This window comes from Herpailurus yagouaroundi, unplaced genomic scaffold (assembly GCF_014898765.1).
Source record: "Herpailurus yagouaroundi ecotype Mexico unplaced genomic scaffold, PumYag 315, whole genome shotgun sequence".
Classification (NCBI taxonomy): Eukaryota; Metazoa; Chordata; class Mammalia; order Carnivora; family Felidae; genus Herpailurus; species Herpailurus yagouaroundi.
The window spans coordinates 522157-532275 of NW_024412532.1; positions in this window are offsets into that span (position 1 = coordinate 522157).

Below are 10119 nucleotides of genomic sequence, written 5' to 3' on the forward strand. Positions count from 1 at the left end.
CATACACAGATCTCCCAACATACTAAATTTTTTTTTAATTTTAATATTTATTTATTTTCAAAGAGAAAGGGAGAATGAGTGCAAGTGGTGGTTTGGGAGGCACAGAACCCAACGTGAGGCTCAAACCCACAAACCACAAGCTCATGACCAGAGCCAAAGGCAGACGCTTAACCAACTGAGCCACCCAGGTGCCTCTAGAAACTCTTAATCCAACTTTCCTTTAATGCTCCATTTTTCTAAAGACCTTTCCAACAAAATTCCTCAAATGAGTTGCCTCTGCTCTCTTCTCCAATTCCTCTCCCAGATTTTCTTGCCAATTCACTCCACTCAGAAAGTTTTTTGAAATGTTTTTAAAATTTATTTAGGTTGCGGGAAGAAGGGGGGAAGAGGGAGATAGAGAATTCCAAGCAGGCTCCACACTGTCAGCACAGAGCCCAAAGCAGGGCTCAAACTCATGAACCGTGAGATCATGACCTGAGCCCAAATCAAGAGTGGGGTGCTTAACCGACTGAGCCACCCAGGCATCCCAGCACTCCAATCAAAATTTGAGTCCAGAACTTCCACTAAAACTTGTCTTTCAGTGTTCCCATGACCTTCTTATCAAAATCTAATGATCAAGTCTCAATCCTCATCTTTTAACCATTCATTATCTACTCCAACCTTCAGGTACATTTTCTTCACTTGGCTTATCAAGTACCACACAATCCTGGTCTTTCCTTTTCATCACTGGTGGCTCCTCTTTACTCTCCATAAGTTGCTATTCAGTCTCTGAGCTCTTGATGTCTAAGAAAACCAGGGTTCATGTCTTTTCCATCTATTTTCATGCTCTAGGTTTTCTCATCTAGTACCATGCCCTTATTTTTTATTTTTTTTTTTTAAATTTTTTTCAACGTTTATTTATTTTTGAGACAGAGAGAGACAGAGCATGAACGGGGGAGGGGCAGAGAGAGAGGGAGACACAGAATCGGAAACAGCCTCCAGGCTCTGAGCCATCAGCCCAGAGCCTGACGCGGGGCTCGAACTCACGGAACGCGAGATCGTGACCTGGCTGAAGTCGGACGCTTAACCGACTGCGCCACCCAGGCGCCCCAGGTACCATGCCCTTAAAGAGCATCTGTGCATCAATCTCTTGCTCCTATTTCTACCCTATATATCACACTTGCTTATCCAGGTACCTACTTTACATTTCCACTTGGATAGCCAATAAACATCTTAAATGTAATGTGCACAAAATTGAGCTCAGCCTTGTTAAAGTTGGTTACTATGCCTTCATCTTTCCAGTGGCTTATATCAATCAATAAACAAACAAACAAACAAACTTAGAGTCACTTCTCTAAAATCGAATATCCTCCAGCTGGCAAATTGTGTTAGCTAACCCTTCAAAAGCTCACCACATCTTACCATTTGCTTTGCTACTCACGCCGACATTCCCCTCTCCCCTTAATTTCTGCAACACACTACTTAATGTACCATTGCTTAGGCCACTGCACCACTTTCTGTAGACTATTCTTAGAAGTACAACGAGTCATAAAGTTAATTCTAAATATAAGTGGTATCATGTCACCTCTCTGCTCAGAATCCTCCAATGGTACCCCGTTTCCTGTTACAATGGTTTACAGAATCCTACATGATTTGGCCTCACTTTACCTATGCAAATATTCTACTATTCTCCTCTTTTTACACTGACTGGCCTTTTTGCTGTTTCTTGAATACAACCAAGCACTTAAAGCCTTTGCACTGACTATGCCCTCTGCCTGGGATGACCTTTCCTCCTGACATTTGCAATGATAATTCACTTGCCTGTATCAAATCTTTACTCAAGGACACCTTCCCACTGATGCCTACACCCTAACTACCCTGATGGGAAGTGCAACACACTACCCACAACTCTGGACTTTCAGATGCACTTTAACCTTCCCTATTATATTGCTATTGCACTTATTTCCTATTAACTTTCTTTAGAACTTATTTTGCTAAATATTTATTATCTGGATAGGAGCACAAGAGTAGGAATTATATATAAATATATATATAACTTACATATACATAAAAATAAACAAATTATGTAAATAAACTTTATGTATATTTATTTATGAATAGTTTTATATATATTTAAAGTTTTACTTATTTTATATATATTAAATGTACAAATATATATTTGTTTTGTATCTGTATATATTTATATATAAATTATATATTTTTTAAAAGTTTATATTATATAGTATATTTATAATATACAAACATAATACATATAATATATATAATTTATATTTATATATCTAATTATGTAAATATATTTTATATATACTTTATATACATTACATATTTTACCTATATATTATGTGTATATTTATCATACATTTATGTCTATAATTTATACATAATTATGAAATATATAATTTATGTACATAAATATGTTTGTGTTTTATATACGTTTAATATTTTCTGTATTAATACATATTAAATATACATTAATACGTGTTATTATGTATTTTATATATAAATTATATATTTATGTATATTATATGTTTCACACATTTTATATGTATATTTTTATATATGTAATATATATTAATATATAATATATATTACATGTATATATATATTTTTTAATTTATTGAGATATTCAAAATGCCTACAGTAATGCCTGGCATTCAGTTGGCACCTGATACTTGCTGCATGAATGAAAAATTGAAAAGGGAAGGTGGAGGTTAAATTATAGGGAAAGAATGAGAATCACAACTGGGTTCTTGGTTTCATGCCTGGATAGATGATAGTCTAAGGAGATGGAGTTTTCAGTGCTGATCACAAGTACCATTTTGTGTCTCTTCAGTCAAAGGATATATGAGAGATGCCATTAGATATATCACATATTATTCTGGATCTCAGAAGACACAGGGACTGTATTTTATATAGTAATGTAGTATCAAATGGTTATACATCAGAAGGGAAAGGATTACTCACCAAACAGTACTGAGAAAATCAGCAAGCAGATTTGGAAACTTTAAATCCCATCCTATTATTTCTACCAAAAATAATTTTAAGGTGGATACATTATTTTAGAAATACATGTGAGTGAATATTCATTAGGTGTTCGAATGGAAAAGAACTAAGAACAAAACTTAGCCACAATAAAGAACAAAATAAAAATTCACAATTTAAAAGTTCCATAGATGGGGCGCCTGGGTGGCTCAGTTGAGCATCCAACTTCTACTCAGGTCATGGTCTTGTGATTCACGGGTTCAAGCCCCCCCATCAGGATCTGTGCTGACAGCTCAGAGCCTGGAGCCTGCTTCGGATTCTGTGTCTCCCTATCTCTCTGCCCCTTCCCTGCTCATGCTCTGTCTCTCTATCTCTCAAAAAAAATAATAAACATTAAAAAAATTTTTTGGATCCTGGGAAGATGGTGGCGTAGGAGGACGCTGGGCTCACCGCCTCCTGCTGATCACTTAGATTCCACCTACACCTGCCTAAACCCAGAAAACCGCCAGAAGTCTAGCAGAATGGAGTCTCTGGAGCGAAGCTCAGAGAGAGGCCCACGGAAGAGGGTAGGAAGGGCAGAGAGGCGGTGCGCGCTCCACAGACTGGCATAAGGCAGCGGGGGCAGAGGGGCGGCCCACCAACCAAGCAGAGCCCCCGAGACTGGCTTGCAAAAGCGGAGGGGACAGACGGAGTGTGTTCCAACACCAAGAGGGACTTGACATCTGGAAGGTTATAAGCAAACAGCTCTGCTCGGACAACGGGAGGACTAGAAGACAACGGGAGGGCGAGTTGTTGAGCCACGGACAACAGAGCTCAGTTTGGCTGGGAACAAAGGCACCTGCCAAGGCCATCTCCCTCGCCCATCCCCCTGCCAAAAGCCCAAAGGGAACCAGTTCCTGCCAGGCAACTTGCTTGCACTGCACAAACACCCAACTCTGTGCTTCTGTGGATCCATCCCTCTGGCGGGTCTGACTCCCTCCCGATGCTGCAGGGCCCCTCCCGAAGCGGATCTCAGAAGGAAAAGCAAGCTGAGCCTGCCCTCCCGTCCCCATGCACCTTGCCGAACCACCCCAGCTAATATGCCAGATCCCCAGCACCACAAGCCTGGCAGTGTGCAAGTAGCCCAGAAGGGCCACACCACCCCACTGTGAATCCTGCCCCTAGGAGAGGGGAAGAGAAGGCACACACCAGTCTGACTGTGGCCCCAGCAGTGGGCTGGGGCAGACATCAGGTCTGACTGTGGCCTGCCCACCAATGCAAGTTATTCAAGACAGCACAGGGGAAGTGCCCCGTAGTCCCTCACCACTCCAGGGACTACCCAAAACAAAGAAACGGAAGAATTCCCCACAAAAGAATCTCCAGGAAATAATGACAACTAATGAACTGATCATAAAGGATTTAAACAATATAACAGAAAGTGAATTTGGAATTATAGTCATAAAATTAATCACTGGACTTGAAAACAGTATAAAGACCAGCAGAGAATCTCTTGCTACAGAGATCAAGGGACTAAGGAACACCCAGGAGGAGCTAAAAAATGCTATCAATGAGCAGCAAAATAAAATGGAAACAACTATGGCTCGGATTGAAGAGGCATAGGAGAGAAAAGGTGAATTAGAAGATAAAATTATGGAAAAAGAAGAAGATGAGAAAAAGAGAGATAAAAAATCCAGGAGTATGAGGAGAAATTTAGAGAACTAAGTGATGCACTAAAGAGAAATAATATACGCACAATTGGGATTCCAGAGAAGGAAGAGAGAGGGAAAGGTGCTGAAGGTGTACTTGAAGAAATAATAGCTGAGAACTTCCCGGATCTGGGGAAGGAAAAAGGCATTGAAATCCAAGAGGCACAGAGAACTGCCTTCAGACATAACTTGAATCGATCTTCTGCACGACATATCAGAGTCAAACTGGCAAAATACAAGGATAAGGAGAAAATTCTGAAAGCAGCTAGAGATAAACGTGCTCTAACCTATAAAGGGAGACCTATAAGACTCATGACCGATCTCTCTACTGAAACTTGGCAGGCCAGAAAGGAATGGCAGGAGATCTTTAACGTGATGAATAGAAAAAATATGCAGCCAAGAATCCTTTATCCAGCAAGTCTGTCATTAAGAATAGAAGGAGATATAAAGGTCTTCCCAAACAAACAAAAACTGAAGGGATTCTTCACCACTAAACCAGCCCTACAAGAGATCCTAAGGGGGATTCTGTGAGTGAAATGTTGCAGGGACCACAAAGTACCAGAGACATCACTACAAGCATGAAACCTACAGACATCACAATGACTCTAAACCCATATCTTTCTATAATAACACTGAATATAAATGGACTAAATGCGCCAACCAAAACACAGGTTATCAGAATGGATAAAAAAACAAGACCCATCTATTTGCTGTCTACAAGAGACTCATTTTAGACCTGAGGACACCTTCAGACTGAAAGTGAGGTCATGGAGATCTATCATGCTACTGGAAGTCCAAAGAAAGCTGGAATAGCCATAATTATGTCAGACAAACTAGACTTTATATTAAAGGTTGTAACAAGAGATGAAGAAGGGCATTATATAATATTTACAGGGACTATCCATCAGGAAGAGCTAACAATTATACAGGTCTCTGTGCCAAATACAGGAGCTCCCAAATATATAAAACAATTACAAACATAAGCAACCTTATTGATAAGAATATGGTCACTGCAGGGGACTTTAATCCTCCACTTATGACAATGGATAGATCATGTAGACACATGGACAATAAAGAAACAAGGGCCCTGAATGAGACATTGGATCAGATGGACTTGATAGATATATTTAGAACTCTGCATCCCAAAGCAACAGAATATACTTTCTTCTCGAGTGCACATGGAACATTCTCCAAGATAGATAACATACTGGGTCACAAAACAGCCCTTCATAAGTATACAAGAATTGAGATCATACCATGCATACCTTCAGACCACAATGGTATGAAGCTTGAAATCAATCACAGGAAAAAGTCTGGAAAACCTCCAAAAGCATGGAGGTTAAAGAACACCCCACTAAAGAATGAATGGGTCAACCAGGCAATTAGAGAAGAAATTTAAAAAAAATATGGAAACAAATGTAAATGAAAATGCAATAATCCAAACGCTTTGGGATGCAGCGAAGGCAGCCCTGAGAGGAAAAGACATTGCAATCCAGGCCTATCTCAAAAACAAGAGAAATCCCAGAAGAAAATCTAACAGCACACCTAAAGGAAATAGAAGCAGAACAGCAAAGACACCCCAAGCCCAGCCGAAGAAGAGAAATAGTAAAGATCAGAGCAAAAATAAACAATACAGAAGCTAAAAAAAAAAAACAACAAAAACTGTAGAACAGATCAATGAAACCAAGAGTTCGATTTTTGATAAAATAAACAAAATTGATAAACCTCTAGCCAAGTTTCTCAAAAAGAAAAGGGAGATTATCCAAATAGATAAAATCATGAATGAAAATGGAATTATTACAATCAATCCCTCAGAAATACAAGCAATTGTCAGCGAATACTGTCAAAACTTATATGCCAACAAACTGGACAACTTGGAAGAAATGGACAAATTCCTAAGCACCCACACACTTCCAAAACGCAAACAGGAAGAAATAGAAAATTTAAACAGACCCATAACAAGCAAAGAAATTGAATCAGTTATCAAAAATCTCCCAACAAATAAGAGTCCAGGACCAGATGGCTTCCCTGGGGAAGTCTACCAGACATTTGAAGCAGAGATAATACCTATCCTTTTCAAGCTGCTCCAAAAAAAATAGAAAGGGAAGGAAACTTCCAGACTCATTCTATGAAGCCAGTATTACTTTGATTCCTAAACCAGACAGAGACCCAGCAAAAAAAGAGAACTACAGGCCAATATCCCTGATGAATATGGATGCAAAAATTCTCAATAAGATACTAGCAAATCGAATTCAACAGTGTATAAAAAGAATTATTCACCATGATCAAGTGGGATTCAATCCTGGGCTGCAGGGCTGGTTCAACATTCGCAAATCAATCAATGTGATACATCACATTAATAAAAGAAAACATAAGAACCATATGATCCTCTCAATCGATGCAGAAAAAGCATTTGACAAAATTCAGCATCCTTCCTTAATAAAAATCCTCGAGAAAGTCAGGATAGACAGAACATACCTAAACATCTTAAAGGCATTTATGAAAACCCACAGCTAATATCAACCTCAATGCGGAAAAACTGAGAGCTTTCCCCCTGATATCAGGAACATGACAGGGATGTCCACTCTCACCCCTGTTGTCTAACATAGTGTTAGAAGTTCTAGCATCAGCCATCAGACAACAAAAGGAAATCAAAGGCATCAAAATTGACAAAGATGAAGTCAAGCTTTCACTTTCTGCAGATGGCATGATATTATATGGAAAACCCAGTAGACTCCACCAAGAGTCTACTAGAACTGATACATGAATTCAGAAAAATGCAGGACACAAAATCAATGTACAGTAACCAGTTGCATTCGTATACACTAATAATGAAGCAACAAAAAGACAAATAAAGAGACTGATCCCATTCACAATTGCACCAAGAAGCATAAAATACCTAGGAATAAACTTAACCCAAGATGTAAAAGATCTGTATGCTGAAAACTATAGAAAGTTTATGAAGGAAATTGAAGGATATAAAGAAATGGAAAAACATTCCATGCTCATGGATTGGAAAAATAAATATTGTTAACATGTCAAAACTACCCAAAGCCATCTACACATTCAGCGCAATCCCAATCAAAATTGCACCAGCAGTCTTCTCGAAGGTAGAACAAGCAATCCTAAAATTTGCATGGAACCACAAAAGACCCCAAATAGCCCAAGTAATATTGAAGAAGACCAAAGCGGGAGCCATCACAATCCCAGACTTTAGCATCTACTACAAAGCCGTAATCATCAAGACAGCATGGTATTGGCACAAATACAGACACATAGAGCAACGGAATAGAATACAGACTCCAGAATTGGACTCGCAAACATATGGCCAACTAATCTTTGAAAAAGCAGGAAACAATATCCAATGGAAAAAAGAATCTCTTTAACAAATGGTGCTGGGAGAACTGGGAAGCAACATGCAGAAGAATGAAACCAGAAAACTTTCTGACACCATTCACAAAAATAAACTCAAAATGGATAAAGGACCTGAGTGTGAGACAGGAAACCATCAAAACCCTAGAGGAGTAAACAGGAAAAAATCACTCTGACCTCAGCCAGAGCAATTTCTTACTTGACACATCTCCATAGTCAAGGGAATTAAAAGCAAAAATGAACTATTGGGACCTCATGAAGATAAAAAGCTTCTGCACTGCCAAGGAAACAATCAACAAAACTAAAAGGCAACCGACGAAGAGGAAGAGTTATTTGCAAATAACATATCGGACACAGGGCTAGTATCCAAAATTTATAAAGAGCTCACCAAACTCCACACCCAAAAAACAAATAATCCAGTGAGGATATGGGCAGAAAACATGAATAGACACATCTCTAAAGAAGACATCCAGATGGCCAACAGGTACATGAAAAGATGCTCAACATCACTCCTCATCAGGAAAATACAAATCAAAACCACACTCAGATACCAACTCACGCCAGTCAGAGTGGCTAAAATGAACAAATCAGGAGACTATGGATGATGGCGAGGATGTGGAGAAACGGGAACCCTCTTGCACTGTTGGTGGCAATGCAAATTGGTGCAGCCACTCTGGAAAAAGCGTGGAGGTTCCTCCAAAAATTAAAAATAGACCTACACTATGACCCAGCAATAGCACTGCCAGGAATTTACCCAAGGGATTCAGGAGTGCTGACACAAGGGGCACTTGTACCCCAATGTTTATAGCAGCACTTTCAACAATACCCAAATTACGGAAAAAGCCTAAATGTCCATCAACTGATGAATGGATAAAGAAATTGTGGTTTACATACACCATGGAATACCACGTGGCAATGAGAAAGAATGAAATATGGCCTTTCATAGCAACATGCATGGAAATGTAGAGTGTTATGCTACTTGAAATAAGTCCTACAGAGAAAGACAGATACCGTATGTTTTCACACTTATGTGGATCCTGAGAAACTTACAGGAGACCTGGGGGGGGGGGGGGGAAGGGGGAAAAAAAAAAAAAGAGGTTACAGTGGGAGAGACAGCCAAACCCTAAGAGACTCTTAAAAACTGAGAACAGGGGCGCCTGGGTGGCGCAGTCGGTTAAGCATCCGACTTCAGCCAGGTCACGATCTCGCGGTCCGCGAGTTCGAGCCCCGCGTCGGGCTCTGGCCTGATGGCTCAGAGCCTGGAGCCTGTTTCCGATTCTGTGCCTCCCTCTCTCTCTGCCCCTCCCCCGTTCATGCTCTGTCTCTCTCTGTCCCCAAAAAAAATAAATAAACGTTGAAAAAAAAATTTTTTTTTTAAAAACTGAGAACAAACTGAGGGGTGATGGAGGGTGGGAGGGAGGGCAGGGTGGGTGATGGGTAATTAGGAGGACACCTGTTGGGATGAGCACTGGGTGTTGTATTGAACGAATTTGACAATAAATTTCATATTAAACACACACACACACACACACACACACAAAACAAACAAACGTTAAAAAATTTTTTAAGTGGATATACGTTTTAGCAAGTAAAAATCTTTTGGGAAAAATTACAATGTGAATAAAGAATTTAAATGATTATGATCCCCTATTCATTCTAAATATATCAATCTCTAGAGGAAGTAATCTGTGATACAGATTTTTACAGATTTTTTTTATATATGAAATTTATTGTCAAATTGGTTTCCATACAACACCCAGTGCTCTTCCCAAAAGGTGCCCTCCTCAATACCCATCACGCACCCTCTCCTCCCTCCCACCCCCCATCAACCCTCAGTTTGCTCTCAGTTCTCAACAGTCTCTTATGCTTTGGCTCTCTCCCACTCTAACCTCTTTTTTGCAGTGGTATCTATGTATTTAAAACTATTTTGAAAAAAATAAAATTAAATTAAAAAATAAAAAATAAAAAAAATAAATAAATAATAAATAAATAAATAAATAAAATTATTTTGTGCTACACCATTCGATAATGCGAAAACTTCTCTGAATGTAATATTCATCAAAAAGGCAGGCAGGATAAA